The sequence below is a fragment of the Cryptotermes secundus genome, unplaced genomic scaffold, assembly GCF_002891405.2.
Source record: "Cryptotermes secundus unplaced genomic scaffold, Csec_1.0 scaffold40, whole genome shotgun sequence".
Lineage (NCBI taxonomy): Eukaryota > Metazoa > Arthropoda > Insecta > Blattodea > Kalotermitidae > Cryptotermes > Cryptotermes secundus.
This window is the reverse complement of record NW_019730583.1, coordinates 757,316-777,650: the sequence shown is the minus strand read 5'-3', so window position 1 is coordinate 777,650 and position 20,335 is coordinate 757,316. Positions and strand designations below refer to the sequence as shown.

General features: G+C 39.5%; 1 protein-coding gene across 1 annotated transcript in view; it reads right to left on the bottom strand.

Annotated features, from left to right (window-relative positions):
• Positions 1-20,335, bottom strand: part of LOC111866332 (glutamate receptor 1-like) — a gene marked incomplete at its 3' end in the record, with an annotated part of 272,087 nt that overhangs the window by 15,724 nt on the left and 236,028 nt on the right. The gene's annotated exons all lie outside the window — the stretch shown is intronic.

The following is a 20,335-nucleotide window of genomic DNA, read 5'->3' as shown; positions in this document are numbered from 1 at the left end:
TTCTAGTCTTAATTAGATATTACAGAATAAAAAATAAATGATGACATGAGATGCACAGGATAGCGTGCGTGAGAGAGAACAACGTCTACATATTTCTGTCTGTAAACCTGAAGGCAAATAGATCATTTCGAAGTTAACAGAATTAGTGGTTACCGGATTCAGCTGGCTCAGGTGAGAGTCCACTGGTAAGCTTTTCTGTATACGGTACTGAAAGTGGGAATTCACAGATCACCAGTTTCTCAAGAATTATTATTTTTTATTCAACCTCTAACAGAAATGAGTACCATGAATTAAATAATTTTCCTGGGGAGTAAAGCGCGGCCGGCGCCTAAGGCTGACAACCTTACCGTCACCTGTGAGCCGACTGTCTAGATAATGTGGGACCCTCAGCGTCTCACAACCCTATGGGCCTTCACGGCCGGGTATAGGGAAAGTTTTATTTTACTTTTTTGTTACATGGAACTTGTGTTGTTTTAATTTGGAGAAAGGAATTGGTTTTTCTTTTCTTTAGCACATGTATGTACAATAAAGCATGTGCACAGTGGCTTGTCTTTGTATTAATTGAAGAGGCTAGTTGTGACAGGGAACATATCCGCCTTCAGCAGTTTCGCCATGTTGCGATTCCCAACAAACTGATATGTTTTCATTCATTATCGCTTATACAGATGTTATGCTTTTCTGATGATTTGATATTTTCAGTTGCAAATCGAGAACTGAACGGCCTTGACATTTAAAACTCTGTTTCTGAGGTAATTTCATTTATCCCATAGATTAACAAACCAAATTCTCGATATTTAAAATGAATTCTTACCCTTCTATTTACAGGTTCCAGTTGCACAGAACGTGGATACTCTGCTTCTCATTTTGAAACCGAGATTAAATTAAGCCAGTTATCGGATAACTGTAATCAGAGATTTGATGTTTCACTTAAGTTCTTTGAGGAAAATATATGTATAGTTCGCCCGTCATTGTACTGTCAATTTGCACTTACCAAGGGATGTATATATGGACCTGTTTATTTATTTGTGGTTTATTTATTGGCGCTCTTAATGTCTTGGTAGTGTATAGCTACGACCGATAGGAAGACGAATGGATAATGACAGGAAATGCTGTGGAAGAAAACTCTCGTGGCCTAATTTGAGCTACTAATTTTCTGGAATCCAGTCTCGGGGCTGGGATTTGAAGATTGGATCACCTGGATACTAAGCGGGAGAGCCATCACCGCCACCTTGGGTGGTATACATATATCTACATGAACACAACCATGGTGCATGTTCCTAATGGAAAAGAGTAGGTAATAGCCTTTCTATAGATATAACAGCTTGTGGCTCTGACTGTAGTTGTATCAGAAACTTACGCGCGTAATAAAAAATCTGTCAATTTATGTATGTGTCATATTTTCTGAACTATAGTTTGTTAATGAGTAGAAAAAGCTTACCTTGTCCCCAAAATATGAAACAAACAGGGCGTTAGATTGCAATATTCTGTATAAAATCATTAAATAAAGTTTTGCGAGAGAAAGATGAAGAAAAACATTTTATATTTACGTTTAGTTTAAAAGGAAGGGATAAAACTGTCCAGTTAAACGCTGCTTCTGGTTCAGGCTACCTCGAAGAAACAGCCATTTCTCTTTAAAGGTCTCTTGGAAATCATGCTTTCTCTCAATTATTAGAAGCCGTTACTTAATTTTTCAATGTAAATACGGAAAAAGTGGGTATTCTTTAACATATAAGAGGCTTATAATTGGAATTCTTTTTATGTTCATATTTTTCATCAAGCATGATGATTTCCATCATCATTATCTGTACCGACCTCACACCAATAACATAATCATCACATTCGAGATACAATAATGTTGGTCTTTTCTAGCCTTTGGATATAACTGCCTAAGCAATGTACTGTACACCATATCTGTTAGATAACTAAATAAGTTCTATGGCGATTGCTAGAACGAACAGTGATATCACTCCTGATTCGCAGTGCTTTTGCTTAAAAACTTCAAATCAAGTATTTGAACCCAAATCCTATCATAATGACAGCCCACGAATTAAACAGGACTTTACTCGGAACAATTTTAATTGCAGATTTTGTATGCCTTCTTATCAACCACCCTATGGAAGATCAGTTACAAATTATACTCGTACTGATCTCCGCAGAATTGCCTTGTTGATGCTAGGCAGCAAGGCTATCGTTAAGTTCCATTGCTGCATGGCTCACGGCAAAGCCAGTTACGTATATAACTTGGTCGTTGCTGCAGAAGGCACAGGGCTCATACCGATAGAGAAATAAACGCCGGTATGGATCTTCCATTGTCTCACGTTTACTGAAATGAATCTTGCCATCCAGTCTGCATCTTCAGCAAGAGAAAGCAATTAGAATGATCTGTCGCCAAAACGTCATTCATTCAGAGAGTTTTCGCCGAAAGTTACCACAAGTATGTACCACTGAACGTCACGGTTGAATGTTTACCACGTCTGGTTTGTATCCGAGAACTACAATCCGAACTATTGAAAGCGTCATTAGCTTACTGACTACATCCTCGGAGACCTTGAGGCGTCAATAGTCACTCAGTTGACGAAGTAACTGCCCGTCCCTTATGGGACTTAACGGTTCATTTCCGTTTTCACAAGAGCCCGCCACTGATCCCTACCCTGGGCCAAATGAATCCACTTCACAATCTCCCACCTCATTTTCCTAAGAGCTATTTAATATTTTCTTTTCGTCTACTAGGTTTCCAAATGGTTTTCCTTTTCAGGATTCCTCATGAATATGTACTATGTAGAAGTGCTTCGCATCTGTTCCTTCGATGCTAAATCCTCCACCCATTTCATCTTCTTTATTTGACCTTGCTAATAATATTTGGTGCCGGTCACGGTAGCCGAGCGGTCTAAGGCATGCACTGTCTTCGCTCGCTTGGAAAGCGGGATCATGGGTTCGAATCCTACTGAGGGCATGGATATTTGTGTGCGTTTTTCTGTGTTTGTCTACAGGTAGGAGCCTTGCGACGAGCTGATCACTCGCCCAAGGAGTCCTACCGAATGTGTAAGATCTAGAAAAACCGAAGTCATCGGAGTTCATGGTGGTAGGCCTAGGCCCACTGGGGCTGTAGTGCCAAGGGGAAAATAAAATATTTGGTGACCGTCGTTAAATACATAGATAAATAATAATTTATAGGTGCTGTAAGTCACTAATTTTTAATGTTACTTACTTTCAAATAATAATAGTTTAGATGTTACGAGCAGAGAAACTTTTCATGCAGTACTTTGGTAGCGCAGTTGGTTGAGGAATTATGCTACAAGCCGGAAGGTTGTGGGTTCGATTCCCGATTAGGTCATTGGATTTTTCAATTGATCGAATCCTTCCAGCCGCACTATGGCTCCGGGGTTGACTCAGCCTCTAACAGAAATGANGGGGGGGGGGGGGTAAAAGGTGGGCGGTGCTTAGGGCTGACAGCTTACCGCCATCTGTGAGCCGATTGTGTAGATGATATGGGAGCCTCGACTTACCACAAACCTGTGGGTCTCCACGGCCTGTTACAGGGAGAATTTCCTTCTTTTTTAAGTTTGTATGTATGTGTGAATGTATTTATACATTTATACGTTGCAATATAAAAAACTTATTTTAATCTCTTCTCTTTCCTGTTCTTATATTTAAGAATTTGTCATTTTAATATCCGTAGAGGCCTCAAATTCTGTTTCTTCTCTTTGGCATTCGTCTTACTTCTTGCCCCTGTGGCTTATGACTGTGTGATCTATGTCTGTTTTACATGCTTTGTTCCGTCTTTTATTCTATGTGCATTTTAGTAATATGTTCAACTACATTAACATCTTTACGTTTCTCAAGTATTCGAAATTTCCTTTTTTGTTTAATCGTACTAAGTCGAGGACCCTGAAATGTTCAATTCTGCTGCTCTGCTGCACAAATTCAACAATTTATACGTAATCTAAAGGAAACAAGTAGGTACTTATTATACAAATAACAATGGCGCACGAAACAGAAGTAATGACTCAATACTAGCAAAATTCTGTTATTAAGAAATTAAATATGAGATTGTGTTCTTCTCTATTTTAATCCAAAGTAGAACACAACTTTGTCTCCTTGATCTGCATATTCATAGAAATGCATATGCCCGTCTGTTACGCACAGCGATATGATGACCAATAGAGAAGGTAACTGAGACTCTATTTTCTTTCAGATTTATCACTAATAATTGATCCAGGTTGAAACACGAACTTCTTAATATTGTCGCTTGAGTGTGACTATAGACAGGTTTTTGATTGATAGTCGGATTTATTGCACTCTTTGATACAGCAAACTAGTGAAATGCTACATTTGGAGCATAGCTCCAACATGAAACATGGACACTTAGGGCAGTAGATCAGAAACATCTGGAAAGTTCGAAATGTGGTGTTCGAGAAGGATGGAGAAGATCAGTTGGACCGATTATGTGGGAAATGAAGAAGTGTTAATTAGAGTCAGTGAGCAGAGGAATATCCTACACGAAATAAGAAAACGGAAGGCTAATTGGATTGGTCATGTTTTACGCAGAAACTGCCTTCTAAAAGAAGCTATCGAAGGAAAGATAGATGGGCGGATAGAAGTGACAAGAAGACGAGGAAGAAGACGTAAGAAGATGCTGGATGACCTTGGGGACAGAAGAGGATACTGTCATTTGAAGGAGAAAGCTCTAGATCTCATTAAGTGGAGGAATTGTTTTGGAAGAGACTGTGGACCTGTCGTCTGACAGATTACTGATGATGATGATGATCTGATATAGCGCGTGACTATATTTTACAACTTACGTTGCACACACACACTAATATCCACAGTTGCGGCTTCCCTAGCCATTGCTTGGTAGCGGCTTCTAACGGCGGATGTTCCCCTTCCTCTAGGTTACTGATCTATCCCTGGCTTCAGCTACCAGCTTCTTACAGCAACGGCTCACAACGACTGAACACCAGCAATCCATTATCTAAATTATTCACTCACTCATTCACTCACCAAGCATTCTTCACTTCACTGACTGACAATGGCTGTCTAATTTTTAACATTTTGGCACGGACCGAACAATGAACATAGTTTCTCTGTTGTTTTTAAAGGACCTTTGCCTAGTAACGACCGTTGTCTAGTTATTTGTTTCTCGGTCGTTGCCTAGCAACGTGCCTACATGCCATAATACAAAAAAAAATTGAAAATAATCCTACAGCATAGTTAGGAAGTGGAACTTTGCAGAACTTTTATTTATAATTCAAGTCGTTATAACTTTCCTATATCGATGGAGCAAGATATTTAAAAGAATGGTAAAAAATCAACGGCTTCAAGGATGGGAATGAAGTTCCTGTAAATCGTGTAGAACATGCCGAAGTATTTACAGAAAAAACATATCCTATTTAATTTATCCGTGGTATAGAAAATTATTTTTAGGTTTGCATGTTGAAAATGTGCGTTTTTCCTTCATACTACAGTATTTTTGTGTCGGATGAGGCTACAGTCCAATTTGTGAGCCCCACAGAATGACCACTGAATTTCCCAGATTTGAATCCGTTAATTTACTGTGTTTGGAACGAATTGAAATAACTGAGGGGAAAAAAGCATAGGGAACTGCTCCAGTATCTCTGTTTGCTGCAACAAAGGATTGAAACTGGGTGTGCATGTTGTACCACATGAAAACATGCAATTAGCCATTGATCAGTGGAGACGATAGGATCGAGCCGTAATTCGAGATAATGGCGGTCCTGTTCAATATCGATTCTAATAAAGAAAATGCGACTGAGTTATAAATAAACCTATTTTAACATTCAAAATTAAAAATGTTTTACAGCGTAATGAATCATCCAAGTTGAATAAATCTCTTCGCACACATACTTACTTATGGTCTATACAACTTACAGGAGTTTAGTTCAAATTTTGCCATTTGAATGAGGCAGTTTTGACGCTAAACCATAAAAATGAAATGTATTCTGGGCTGATTATATCTTCAGATCCCACTCGGTGGGGAGACGCCGAAGACAAGACTGGATTATGTCTTTCTCACCCTTTTTATAACAGTTTTGTAGTTCATATTCCTTAAAGTTCATATATATGAAATAGGGTGCTTTATATCTTGTGCGGGAAAACTTACAGAAGGAAATTCCTGTGTAAGTATTTTCGAATTTCCCACCGACGCATGAATGGTATTTTGAAAATATTACCTAGAAAATCTCTGATGAAGTGTAATAATCTTTTCCGTAGAGGACAGAGTGCAGCTGCTGCCTTACTTTCCGTCTCTCGCAGGTCATGCAGTAAGCAGGAGAGAGATGAGAAATGCACACAGAAGTTTAGTCGAAATTTCTCAAGGAAAGTACAAATTAGAAGGGGGACAGAATTGGAAATTTCGTAGTTGGGGGAGGTGATGTCTGGGTCCATTTGACTCAGCTTGAAAACCATTACGGGTTGTTGTGAAGACGGTAATGAATCTTCGGGTTGCATAAAAGGCAAAGGATTTCTTGAATGTCTAAACGATTATTGTGTTCCCAAGAAGGTCTCTGCTCCGTGTCCCGGGATTCACAACTTGTCCCCTCCCATGGGTCTCAGGGATTAATTTGCTTATATAACAGCGCCATTTTCTGAACCTGCGCACTAAAGTCCTGGAGATAGAAGCAGTATGATCATTCGAGACGTCAGTATCCGTTTTGAAGTTTTCACTATGTCAGAATCTAGGAGACCCACATTCTGAATATTCATTGCAGCTGAAACCTTACAGATTATATCCATGGAGTTAAAGCGGTTGGGTATTTAGTTAGTTGGTTGGTTAGTTAACTGATTATTTAGTTAGTTGGTTTGGTAGTTGGTTGAATTGGTATTACATTTACAGTCTTTTGTATTCAACTTTTATATCCCTTTTCCTTCAGATGTGTGATGTAACTAACCGATAACAACGCCAAAACTACACACTGGCCACTCAAGATGTCTGATTCGCAGTAAAAATCCGCAAGCGAAGAGACCGTGAGAACCGGTACAAGCACTTTGCTTTTACCGGTTCTCACGGTCTCTTCGCTTGCGGATCTCTGATATTTTTCCTTCTACCCTGAAGATGGAGGCTATACGTTCCTCCGAAACGTCGGTTAACACCACATATACACGGTGCCAAATCCCAGAAGACTGCTTTCTTCATAGTCACCACCGTGAAAGCCTCAAATCTTACATGACCAGTTTTATTTGTTTTCTTTAGTAATCTGGTGCATTGTGCGCTGAATAGCCATTACAATGTTTAATAAACCTAATTCTTTTAATTCACTTACTTCTAAAAACGAAAATTGATCCTCCCTTTGTCCTTCAGGCTGGAGCTCAAATCTGGAGTAGTTGTTCTCAATCACTCAGCAACCAGAATTAGAAACATTAAAACAACAGGGAACCAAAACTTAAATTTCAATCAACATGAAAACAAGGAACAGAAATCAAAGCGAAATCAAATCACTCCTACATGTACTGATAATTCTAGTGTCTATCCTCGGTAGCTTAGTTGGTTGAGGCAGTATGCTACAAGCCTGTAGGTAGCGGGTTGGAGTCCTGATGAGGTGGATTTTTAAAATTTGCCTATTTCTGCCAGCCGCACTATGACACTTGGGTCAACTCAGCCTCTAACAGAAATGAGTACCAGGAATCTTCCTGGGTGGTTAAAGAGCGGCTTGTAAGGATGACGAACTTAGCGCCATCTGTGAGCCGACTGTCTAGAGAGGATGTGGGAGCCTCCATGTCTCACAACCCTATGGGCCTTCACGGCCTGTTACAGGGATACCTTTACCTTACTTACCTTTTACAGTTCACAATGAAGCAGATTGCTATATAACAAAACAAATGCATATAAATATTGATCGGAAGATAATTGTACTGCAAACCAAACATCTTAGTGTCCAATGTATAGTACTGGCAGTTCTACTTGATTAATAAAATCTCAGATTTTGGGAAAATGTAAGTTACTTGAGTGTTGCGTGTAAAAGACAGTGAACATTATACAATCTGAAGTGTAAACAGGAAGTTACAATAGATGAATTAGTATATCTCTGTCCTTTGCACTTACTGTATTCTCAGTTCTTATCTCGCTTTGTTTCTACAATATATTCATTAGTTTTATGATCTATCATTCCGTAGAAATGTAAGTTGATGCAATAATAGAAATGTAAGGTTATGAGGTCCTGCGGTATATCTGCCGCTCTCCACACGACCATCCCCTGATCTGCCTGCCTTGGCACCTAGATGCTTCTCACAGCTACGTTATGTCAGCAGCAATTCCTCGTGGAACGACGCGTCTCTTTACCGCAATTTTCATTGTCATTGGACGCGAACCGATCAAAGGACGTGGCAGCAATACTGTAAAAGTTACAGCAGTACACTGTGCCAGCTGCTTTTTTTAATTATAGTTGTCGAACACGGAAACTCATTACAGGTTTCACTTCGTGCATGCAGATGACGTGAGACGAATGTCTCTCGTAAACAGTTAGTTCATCTACATACATCATTGCGCTTTACACGTGTACACCATCTCCGAAATTACTAAACGGGCGTAAATGGAGTTCGGTATCGAGTAGGTATATTGAGCGTATGGTGAATTTAATTTCAGTTAATATCCACTCAGTGTAACTCCTGTCATGGACCTACGTGGAATTATAATGGAGTTGTTTCGCAATTTTATATCATAAAATTTATCGTAGTAGAAAAGTATAATGAGGTAAATTAGGTTACAGTGTTTCGAAAATAGACATTACTAAATTTTTCCATATTTGTCCAGCTTCGGAATTTGAAAATGTTAACATATCTCAATCCACATTTGCAGTTAAAATAAGTTAAATTCTCAAGATACATTTTTATACTATATTAAGGAAATATTTTATTCTTAGCTCTGCCGATTTCTTCGAAGAAACAGCACTGAAATAATGGAACTTCTTAGTCTTATTGCAGTATTGTAAATAATCATACAGACTATGTATATCAGTTCGTCGCGTTCTGTTACTTTCCGCTGTTTGGCTCTATAGCGACGGTTTAGTTCATTTAGCGATTACTATGCAACGAAACAGCAGAACACATAAATCGCGATTTGCCCTATAGAATTTACGAAGATTGTTAAGTAACTACACGGAAACCCAGGTAGTGTGACTACTTAATGGACTTATAATAGAGGCTTCTCCTCGCGGACTTAACAATCCAGTCATGATATGGATTACTGATGATGTATAAAATACAGGTTTCAGGGAGCTCTTCCGAACTGACATTCTTCCTGAAAATAGCAGCTGAAGACAATGGCAGATCCACTTACCAGCAGAATTACTGCTATGTGAAAAATACGCGCGAGAACACATAATCTCAAGCAGCACAATCACTATGTTCTTTTATAGAAAGGTACTGGATAATTATTTCTTAGTCCAGTAGCCATACATTCATTGCTGTGTTAGGTTTACCTATCTCCGTAAGGTACCCGGTTTTAATCTCGGTCTAAGTCACAATTTACTCCATCTTTCCAAGATATGCCGGTGTGGTAATCTGTGAAGATGTAGAACAACAAACTGCACTGAGTATCTCACGCCGAAACACTCATTTTCTCATTCCACCATGGTGAAACAAACGCATGTCGAAGCATGAGCCTCAGTTCAGAAAGACATGAGGGACAGAAATTTTGCCTAGCGGAGTTATTGTGTTATTTCCTTTCAGGGTTTCGGATCAAAATCTGGTACAAGTTTCTATTTTCCCCATGAGTGGAACACGTCACATTTACTTTTCGGTGATTTGATCACCATAAAACTATCTGAAGTCATGTGTGCCTGGTTAACTGTAACTAACTCTATTTAACTGGAGCAGAGCTTCTGCTGAGAAATTAATAGCCGTTCAATTAAGTCAAGAAATGTGCCGATTTTTATGGAAATCGATTTATTGTGTTCACAAGAGTACGCCATTCATTTCTATTTTGAGCCAAATGAAACTAGACCAACATCTCCGTTCTATCTCTTTAAGGTCAATTTTAACACTATACTCTAATCAAAGCCTAAATATCCCATGTGGTTTCTTCCCTTCACGTTTACCGAAGAAAAGTTTTTATGAATCTCTCACTTTCCCATTCGTGCTACCTGCCCACATATCTCGTCCTTTCTTATTTCGTCATCCTAATAATGTCTAGTGCACAGAAAATTTATGAAGCCTCTCATTGCGCACTCTTCTCCAGCCTCAATTAGCTTGGTGCTTCTTAGGTGTAACTTTCCTTGTCAGCATCCTCTTCTGAGACCTTCTGCCTTCGTTCTTCCATTAATACAAGAGGCCATGATTCGATTGAAAATATTGGCGCTTCAGTGGGCTTAAAAGGGATCGGAGTGCCGGAATGCCAATAAAACCCTGAAGATGAATGCAGCAAATTTCTCTTAAACGTTGATTCTAGTCTACCAGATTGTACTGAGTCATATCTAGGAAAATGACAATCTTACAAAATATATCTGCTCTCATTACTGCTTGAAACACAAGGGGATTTACTGCAGCATAAGAAGTGAGGGAGGAGCAGTCCTGATTCTGCAGTATATACTAGTACATACCGGGGCCAGTTTTTCCAAAATGGTGAATTCTGCGGTCATTCACAGCAAAAATTGATGCAGACAATTGTAACACTTTTTACAACTGTAAAAATTCATCGAATTTTACAAGGTTTTCTTCAACTACCAGCTTACTGCTCATGTCCTATTGGAATAACGGCAATACTGCTTCTTCGAGGCTCTCGCGATTTTTCAGTCACACACAATCCCTCATGACGGAAATCAGAGATAGAAACTCACAGTTTCCAGTATCTAAATTGAGAACTTTCGAGTTCCACGTCTCTGCGAAGAGCTCTTCATTCATGCTTGTTTTATTTTATTTTTTATTTTTTTTTAGTTTTCTCGCCCATTCCTAGTACTCGAAATTCCAACCTGTTTCTCTAATCTTGTGCAGGTGCCTACAGGAGTTTCTTCTTTAATTTTACCAAGGAACCCTTAGGCACTCGAAAGACACTGTATTTAGGGAAGCTCTAATAAAATTCTTACACACGAAGCTGCAAACCTAGACCACATATATTTAAAGATAACCATAAACATGAAACAAGGATATGAGATCAACAAGTCACATACCCCCACACATTTAAACAAAATGCATTTCTTGCTTACAAAAATATAAGGTTAAAAATTTTGTGCCATAATTGCAATTTTTAATGTGAAAAGTGGCGTTTTCTTTTCTTCCATAAAGTCTATTTATATTTCGCTCGAGATTGAAAAGTTGAATTCTCGTATATGTCGTTGAATTTTGCCCTCTTCTGTGTTTTGTTTTTGTTGCCGCAAAATTCGAGATACCAGTTCTGCACAAATATATGTCGGCTAAGTGTGTACCCATACGTTTTCATAAAGCTTTTTCCTCTAAGGCAAAAACACTCTTTACTTCATAATTTCTTCAATGAAAAATGGCATTCCTAATAGGAAGAGGCTCCAAAATGGAGATTATTTTAAGTGAAATTAATAATAATATTTGAATTATTTATATCTAAATGGTAGTTTCTTGCGGAACCCAAATTTTCATTCCACAGAACGCCGGGGTTTTGTAGATCACCATATGTGAAACACTACGTTACAGACTCTCGACGTTCCAGATCCCAAATTCTATTTCCCTTTGTAGTTGCTAAGTAGCTCCAAAATCCATCAGTTTTGCTGTGTATTATTTCGTAACATTCTGCCTCCTTACTGTGAGGAGCTCCTAGCCATCCGTAGGCGACCAACCCCAGAACGGGAGGAATGGCAGGCGCTGCGCTGCAGTTCTCTGCTACTTCTGTGACGCATTTGCAGACACCGTCCGCCAAGCGTGTAAGCATGAACTCCAAACGAGTGCGCGTACATCCGGTCGCGCTGCTATTTGACACACGTTACTAGCGTTGGCGTTAGTATATTTCAAGTAAAAGCCCAATATTGAAAATTACATAGCCTATTACAGGACAAATATTTCACGTTGTTATGAACGTGTTTGACAGCCTTTGTGGTCCAGTGCTCAGAATTCCTCGCTATAGATCCAGAGGTCCGGGTTCGATTCCCGGCGCTACCAGATATTTCTGAGAAGTAGTGGGTCTGGAACGGGGTCCACTCAGCCTCGTGATGGCAACTGAGGAGCTATTTCAAGTAAATAGCGCTCCGGTCTAGAAAACCGAAATTAACGACCGTGGGGATCCGTTGCGCTGAATACGCGACACCCTCTATCCACTAAAGTTGGCACTAACTTCGCCGACAAGCGGCGGTCGCTCACGGAGTTCGTTTTGTTTTTTATGGCCGTGTTTTATTTGTATCTCTCAGAAGATTTACCACAACAAAGTCTACTTCAATAGACCACTGTAAGCTTTTAATGAGTGTATGTTAAATGCCATTTAATAGTTTCTGTAGGATCTATTATTAACTTATTTTATAAAAATTCAAGAATTAGTAAAGCAGAATTCTTATGTTATAGTATAATTTAAGGCTTATATTGAAGAGGTAAGAAGTGGAATTAAGTATTCCCCACGTAGTATAGGGCCTCGGCACTACATTTGATCGAAATTCTTTCTCTAGTTTGGGCTATAAATCTTAGGCAAAAGATCGCTCCGCACGCGTTCGTAAAAAGAATGCGTAACAAATGGTGACAATCCTTATTTATCTCAACATATATTAATGTGCATCAGACAGACAGCTGTATCTAGTAGATAACATTGTTACGGACCCATGGAAAAATGTTTTATCTGGAACCTCTATACCACATTCCCAACCATACTGTGTACTTCTGTCATCAATTTCAATATGCCACGCTGTTTGCGGACCGCAAAACATATTTTTGGAGTAGTGCTGTGGTCTTAATTTATGAATTTTGATGGACTTCTGTTCACCAGAGAGAGAAAATTATAGATGGAAACAAAAACTCGTTACTTCAATCAGTGAGCCGTAAATTAAATTTCATCATTCCAAAAATCTATACTGAATGAAATATTGTAAGAATTAATTCAACTAGAAATCTCATTTTAGTTACAAGCAGTATACAATTTCCGTCGCCATTATAAAGAAATATCCAACTCTAGATCACATGAATCACATGTCTAATGAAATTAGGATACGTTTAGGGATATGACTTGGTAAGTGATTGGAGCTGATGGAGAAAATAAATTTAAGGAAATAAAAGGAAGTATAACATGCGGATATCTTTCCGTTTTCTCTGACGAACAAATCGTTGTATACAGTATGAGAGCGAGGATCCGCTTTCCCCCCCCCCTTGGCACTACAGCCCCAGTAGGCCTAGGCCTACCTCCATGAACTTCTAGGTTCACTTAAGTTTTTCTATATTTCCCCCCCCCCTTGGGACTCCTTGGGCGGGTGATAAGCTCGTCGCAAGGCCTCTACCTGTAGACAAACACAGAAAAACGCACACAAACATCCATACCCTCAGTAGGATTCGAACCCACGATCCCCGCTTCCGAGCGAGGGAAGACAGTGCATGCCTTAGACCGCTCGGCTACCGTGACCGGCGAGTATCCGCTTTAGACATTTGAATTTCCATTTGCATATTTCCACTCATTTCATTTTTATCATAATTGAATCAATAATAATATTTTATCTTCACACGGTAATAATCCAATTCCCACAGGGTTCTTCATCGGGGTTCACATTTCAATTTAGAAACTAGTAATTTACGATCTGTATTCAAAATTATTCGGAATATATTTTTGTACTTCCTAAAATTGAAGTATTAAAATGTATCGGTTTTATTCTGAGACTATTTTTCCTTATTCGTTCGAAAAAATAATTCCAGTGCTATGGAAAATTTGTAACCGGATTTCGAGAAATATTTTTGTTGCCACTTTATTAACAACGTTATTCTTTTTCCTAAATATTTCTTATCTCTTCTTAAGTTGTTTCGATGACATAAGTAGATGGAAAACGCAGGGACATAGAACAGGACCAAGAAGAGCGTCGGGAAGAACATCACAACACAATTCAGTGTTTATAGTCAATTTATGAATAAGCGTTTTCCATATGCATTTTACGGTATGTCAGTAGAATGTGCAGTGCAGCTAATATTTAATAGGAAATATGAAATTTTTGTTCTTTTGCTCCACGCGAGGTTTCTGTCCTGTCCTATCGTAGAATTTTTTCTTCACCAAAATAGGCACTCTCATGACCGTAGAGACCAGCAAATGTATTCCAGTCTTAGTAAGTGCTAACTGTTTTTTGAGTGGCTCAGTTCAGAACTTGTTATGAAGAGCTGAAGTATACCTCAGTAAATAACAGCCACGTATGCTCTCATACTAGGTGAACGGGAAGGCTGAGAAATCTGTTCTCCTCTACTAATTAGCAGAACCAACTGAAGGTGTCTCCACATACTCTGAGAAGAATTCAGAGGAGATCGTCACTTCTGCAAACAAGCCTGGAGATGGCTGCCGGAAGTATTGAAAATGAACTATAAAATTGAAATAAATACAATATACGACCATTTTATCGTTAATTCCAAAATTATCGGTTACGTTATTTAGAACAACGCAAGAAAATCTTTGTTTTAGCAATGGCACTGGGATATTGAAAAAATGCTGATAGAATATGAGCAGTAAGCACACTGGAGGCTGTTCCAGAATCCAGCCCAATACCCCAACACACTTTGTTGAATCGACTATACGATTTTCCTTCTCTTGCTAAGAGCCAGGCAGGAAATTATAACAGAGCCAGTGCTGGAGACAGCGCGGTAACCATGGCGACGCATGCCGAGGGGAAGTGATGGAGAACCTGTCACACGAGAAAACAGTCCTCATACGTTCCTCTGCAGTATTTGGTCGGCCTTTGTGGCATATGTGGCACATTTTGCGCTTTGGTACAATATAAGTTAGTGCTGAGAATTCCATTTCATACTAACATAAAGTCAGCTGAAGTTCCGGGGATAAATCTTTACGACTGTCATTATCATTACTGAACTTGTAGCATAAACTCTATCAGATTCTGTGCATGAGCAAGCTGTACCTAAAAAGAAACTTCATCAGAAATACCTACCTCATTAACTTGGAAATTAGGCCACGCGATAGCTCAAGCGGTTCTGGTTCGATCCCGGGTCTGGTCAAGTGGGATTTGTGGTGGACAAAGTGGCGTACTTCGGTTTCCCCTGCCAATCTTCATTCCACCAATTGCTCCACAAGTACCCTCATCTATCATCTGGGGCTGGTACAGTAGGCCAGAAGTGGCCGCAGTACAAGGGACTTAGTTCCGCCCCTCTAGCAATAAAAAAAAACTTCGAAATTTCTTGAAAAACTATTGAGTATACACGAGGATGCTGAGCGAGATTGAATAACACCATTCAACAAGCAGTGTGCTATGTGGAGGTAAACTATACGCTATGAACTTCACAGCAAATTTGGGAACTGCAATATTAGGTTGGATCGGTCTGTCTGTCTGGTCAGACAGAGGGCCTGTTGGGCCGGTTCGTTTGAGCTCTTTCGGTTATTTGTGTCAGCCGTTTCGCTTGGTTTGTTAGGGACGTTTCGGTCGGTGGGTTGATCTCGTACTATCGGTATGTGTGAGCCATTTCAATCGGCTGGGTTGAGTCAGTTCGGTTGGGTCGAGTGGGGCGACTAAGTCGAATCGGTTGGGTCAATTCATTCAGTTTTATTGATCCGGTTCTGTCGGTTGTTTTGAGTTGGTTCATGATCGTTTTGGTTTAGAGGTTTCGGCTAGTGGATTGGAGTGGTTATGCCGGTGAATATGCCTGGTCCGGTAGGTGGGTTGGACCAGTTCTGTCGGTAGGCTGGAAGGCAGCTCGAAACGGATCCGCTCGATTCAAGTTGGATGGTTGGTTGGTTGATTGTTTCGTTGGTTGTTTGGTTGGATAATTGGTTGGTTGGTTGGTTGGTTGGTTGGTTGGTTGGTTGGTTTGTTGATTATTCACCAAACTAATACATTTGCTGGTGAGTGCATAATAAGATAAAATATGAAGAAAGCAGTCTTCTGGGATTTGGCACCGTGTATATGTGGTGTTAACCGACGTTTCGGAGGAACGTATCGCCTCCATCTTCAGGGTAGAAGAAAAAATATAAGAAATCTTCAAGCGAAGAGACCGTGAGAACCGGTAAAAGCAACTGCTTTCTTCATAGTCACCGCCGTGAAAGCCTCAAATCTTACAAGATAAAATATGTTACAGGACGAAGAATATATTCGTTTGGCTCTGCTCCGTCCATGTACCCGGATAAATACCCGTGGTATAGAAGAATATCAGCGATAGTACAGTTGTTATGAATTCTGAATTAATACTAAAAAGTAAAGATCTATATTAGGCTCTTGTGATAGATTTTACATAATTGTAGTGTGAAGTTGCTGATACACTGAAGAGCTATTTCAAGGAAAACGCGGCTCCATTCTAGAAAATCGAAATTAACGGCCGTGTGGATTCGTTGCGCTGACCACGCGGCACCCTCTATCCGCTAAAGTTGGCACTAACTTCGCCGATAAGCGGCGGTCGCCCTGTCGATTCATCCTTCTACTGCGAATAATAAATCGCTGATAATTTAGGATTATATTACTTGCTGAAAATGTGTAGCTATGCGTCCTAGCGTCCTATTTGGGGATACACTGTAATGTGAAGCAGTCGTTTGCCTGTTAGTAGGATCAGTTGTATGATCGAACAAAAGCGAATTTGTTGCCGTGTAGAGAAACAAGACAGGTCTGATTTGAACAAATTGCACATCGGTGAAAGAAGGGTTAGAAGAGGTGAAGGGGCGAGATAAAGGAAACGTAAGACATGAAGAAGAGCAAGAATACGAGCTTTGAGAACAGAACGGGTGAGCGAGAGCAGGAGGAACGAATTAAATTCCTCGCAGCCTCGTTGACTCTTACGCTGTTCAGGCAGCCATGTCTGATTTAGCATCCAGTGTTTCCTCTGCCCTCCCCTTACAGTGCGTAAGTCACCCTTTCTAGCCGTGTAAAAGATATATATCGGACATGAGAGTGAGAGGAACTCCCTCCCAAACAAGAATTTCAATTTGCGACGGGAACACGTGACCGGAAACAGCAATGCGGAAGTTGAAGTAGTGCCTCCGATGCTGCTGGATACTGGGTTTGTATGTATATATTTAACAATACCCCATACAGCCACCTGGTGACAGAGTTGGTAAGTTACAGCCTCTCTACTGAGCCCTGATGGTGAAATCCCGAAACCGTGTTTCAATTTATCGTCGTGTACATCTTTGTTTACGCCTGCGCATTGCTTCTATGGATAGGACGACGATTCTGACTTGAAATTGTTTAATGTCACGAAGAGAAATTCATTTTGTTGGATATAGCAATGGAATCTCCCCTGAGATCCATTGCTCACATTGACAAATAATCGCATATATCAGCGTAGAAAAGATGAAATATATTTCTCTCTCTACGTGGAAGTAAGTTTCATTTTTGTTAAATTGCCCTTATTCATGTAAGTCTGAGAAGAGGATACAGTTGAACGAAAAGCACGAAGAAATGTTACGACGACAATCCCCCAGAAAGATTTCATAGAAGTGCAAGACAAAATACAAAGTACTGAATCCAGTCCTTGCTGGTGATTTTAATTGTGGAAAACCAGAATATCGTAAATTTGGTAGAAGCAACGACAGTGTCAAGCCCAGAACAATCTGATATGCAAGCCTGGCTAGTTCACGGTCTACAACATGGTCTAAACAGGTTTTTGTTTCCCCACAAATTCCAACCATAATCTAGCCTGCGAAATAATCGACGAACCTGACAAATAGGCAGAAATATGAGGTCGTGCAGCAACAAATTCTGTTTGAAAGACTTTTCAGTTTCTCACCACGTAGCAATTCGCCTTAGTTTGGATGTAACATCTCAGAGAGATAGAATAAACCTACTGCGCAGAGAATTAAAAAGCTTAACCCAAATTATTTCACCCATTCCCCAAAATCTCTGATACCGTATTTACGCATGTATAGGCCGCACATTTTTTTGCCAAAAATTCAAGAGGAAAACTGGGGTGCGGCTTATATTCGAAATATTCGAAATCACACTTCAGTTAAAAAAAAATTATATTCATAATTATTAATACAGGGTGTTCTACTCCTGAAATAATATTCCAAGAAAATTGTTTTTTTTTCTATAATTTCTATCTGAAAATTGTGCTGCGGCCTATACACGCACGCGGCCTATACGTGCGTAAATACGGTAATCCAAGTTTCTTTTAGTTGTACGTCATTTACACAAGCAAGCTATGCTCTCAGGTTGTGACACCGTGTATTCTTGTAGGAAACACCTACATTTCGATGGAAATCTCTGCCTCCATCTTTATAATTGAAATATGTAGGATAAGGGTAAAGCCAACGTGTTTCTCTGGGCCTTCTGTATCCGATCACAAGTCTGCGCGGTTTCAAAACCCAGTTGCCCATGATCTAAAAATCCCCGCCATGAAAATCGCAGAACTTAAAACTGCACTTCATCAAATTGTCGTTTCTTCGAAAAGTGAAGTACTTTGTACCTCAGCGCGTACTGAGAAGCAGCGGTGACGCTGAGGCTGATATCCTATTTATAATACGAACATGATCCTTCATTTGACAGACCAAATAATATTTGCGTACTGTTATTTTTTTCTTTCTAGTACAAGTTCCTCGTTTTCTAGCAAACTCAATTTGTGTCTTTCCCATGTTCCTGAAGCTATAGAAGATATCTGGATTCAAATTATATGTAACGTACTTTAGAAAAGCCATGATAATCATTGGTTTAAATCTCCGAAATTGTGGAGTCCGCTTTAGAAAATAAATATTTTTTCAACATTCTGAACTCAGGTACGAGAACACAAGGGTTCTTTTGCTCCATAACAGTAGAGAAGAAGAATACAATGCCTTTGGCTCACAAGTATTATGTCAAAAAATTTAACGTAACATCTGATATTAAAAGTATTTCAAAAATTATTTCCAAACTCTTGTTTTGGTAAAAGCCAAAGTCAGTCACTAGATTTTGCCTTCATACTTCGAAACAATATCTTAGCAGTTAGTATTATTTTATATGACAACTGACCGTAGTTGATTGAGGCACTATGTTACAAGCCGGAAGGTCGCGGGATCGAATACCGATGATGTGGAATTTTTCAATTTACCTAATCCTTCCAGCCGCACTATGGCCTTGTGGTCGACTCAGCCTCTAACAGAAGTGAGTACCAAAAATATTCCGGGCCGGCGCGTAAGGCTGACAAATTTACCGCCATCTATGAGTCGATTGTGTAGATAATGTGGGACCCTCAACATCTCACAACCCTATGGGCCTTCACGTCCTGGTACAGGGATAATTTTACTTACTTACCTACTTACTTCACTTAGCTGTGAGTACGCTGATTTTTACTTCCATAGATGACTTTAAGTCAAACTAGTAACCATGATAACATAGATAAAAGCAGATATACAGAAGACAACACTAGACAACAGCGAAAAATTCTAATTATCTCCACAGAACATTCCTTGAAAACACACCAGTTACTCAGCCAGTAAAGAAATTTCGCGCCTCTTCTGGAACCCGAAAATTTATTAACTGTGAATCAAATAAATTCAGACCATAACTTCAGTCACTACTTGCTTTCGATTTTCCAATGTCAACAATTTATTGACATGTAAACCAACTGGATATCCTCTTCCATTCATGCTATTCGCCTAAATTTGTAGTTACGTACATCACATCTCCTTGTGTACTACATCGCATCTTTTTTTCACAATAAACTTATTCCTTATTTCATTCTACTATTCGAATCTTGATTAGTTACTATAGGATTCTGACGATGGTGTATAACACACAGAGATATTGGGTTTTCGGACTTCATCCATAGTCCTGGTTTTTAAGATAACTAAGAGAAAACACGACGTTTCGGAAACTGGATCTGTTTCCGTCCTCAGGCGAGGGAAAACACCTATTCTGTTGGGTCCCTTAGAAAGAGCTAGCCTCAATCACTGGTCCAGTGATTGCGCACATTTCCATCAGACTACGAGATGTCACAGTATGTTTCGCCGTAGTGTTTTCTATATTACTCCGTCCCCTACAGCAGAATTTCCTTTCTTTACTCAGAACGGATGTGACGAAAGCTAAAATCGGAAGTTGACGTATATTATGGCTGCTGAAATATGAACCCCTCATCTTTTCTTCTTTAAGGTCAGACACTCTAGACATCTATGACTTTTTCCTGTTGTTTCTTATGGAAGGTTTTCATAAATCACTTTTCGTAATTCATCATTGAATACAGTGAAGCCATTTTTATGAAGTGGAATAATGAATTTGAAATTGATTTATGGAACTGCATTCAATTTACATGTAGGATGAGAACCAAACGTAGAAAT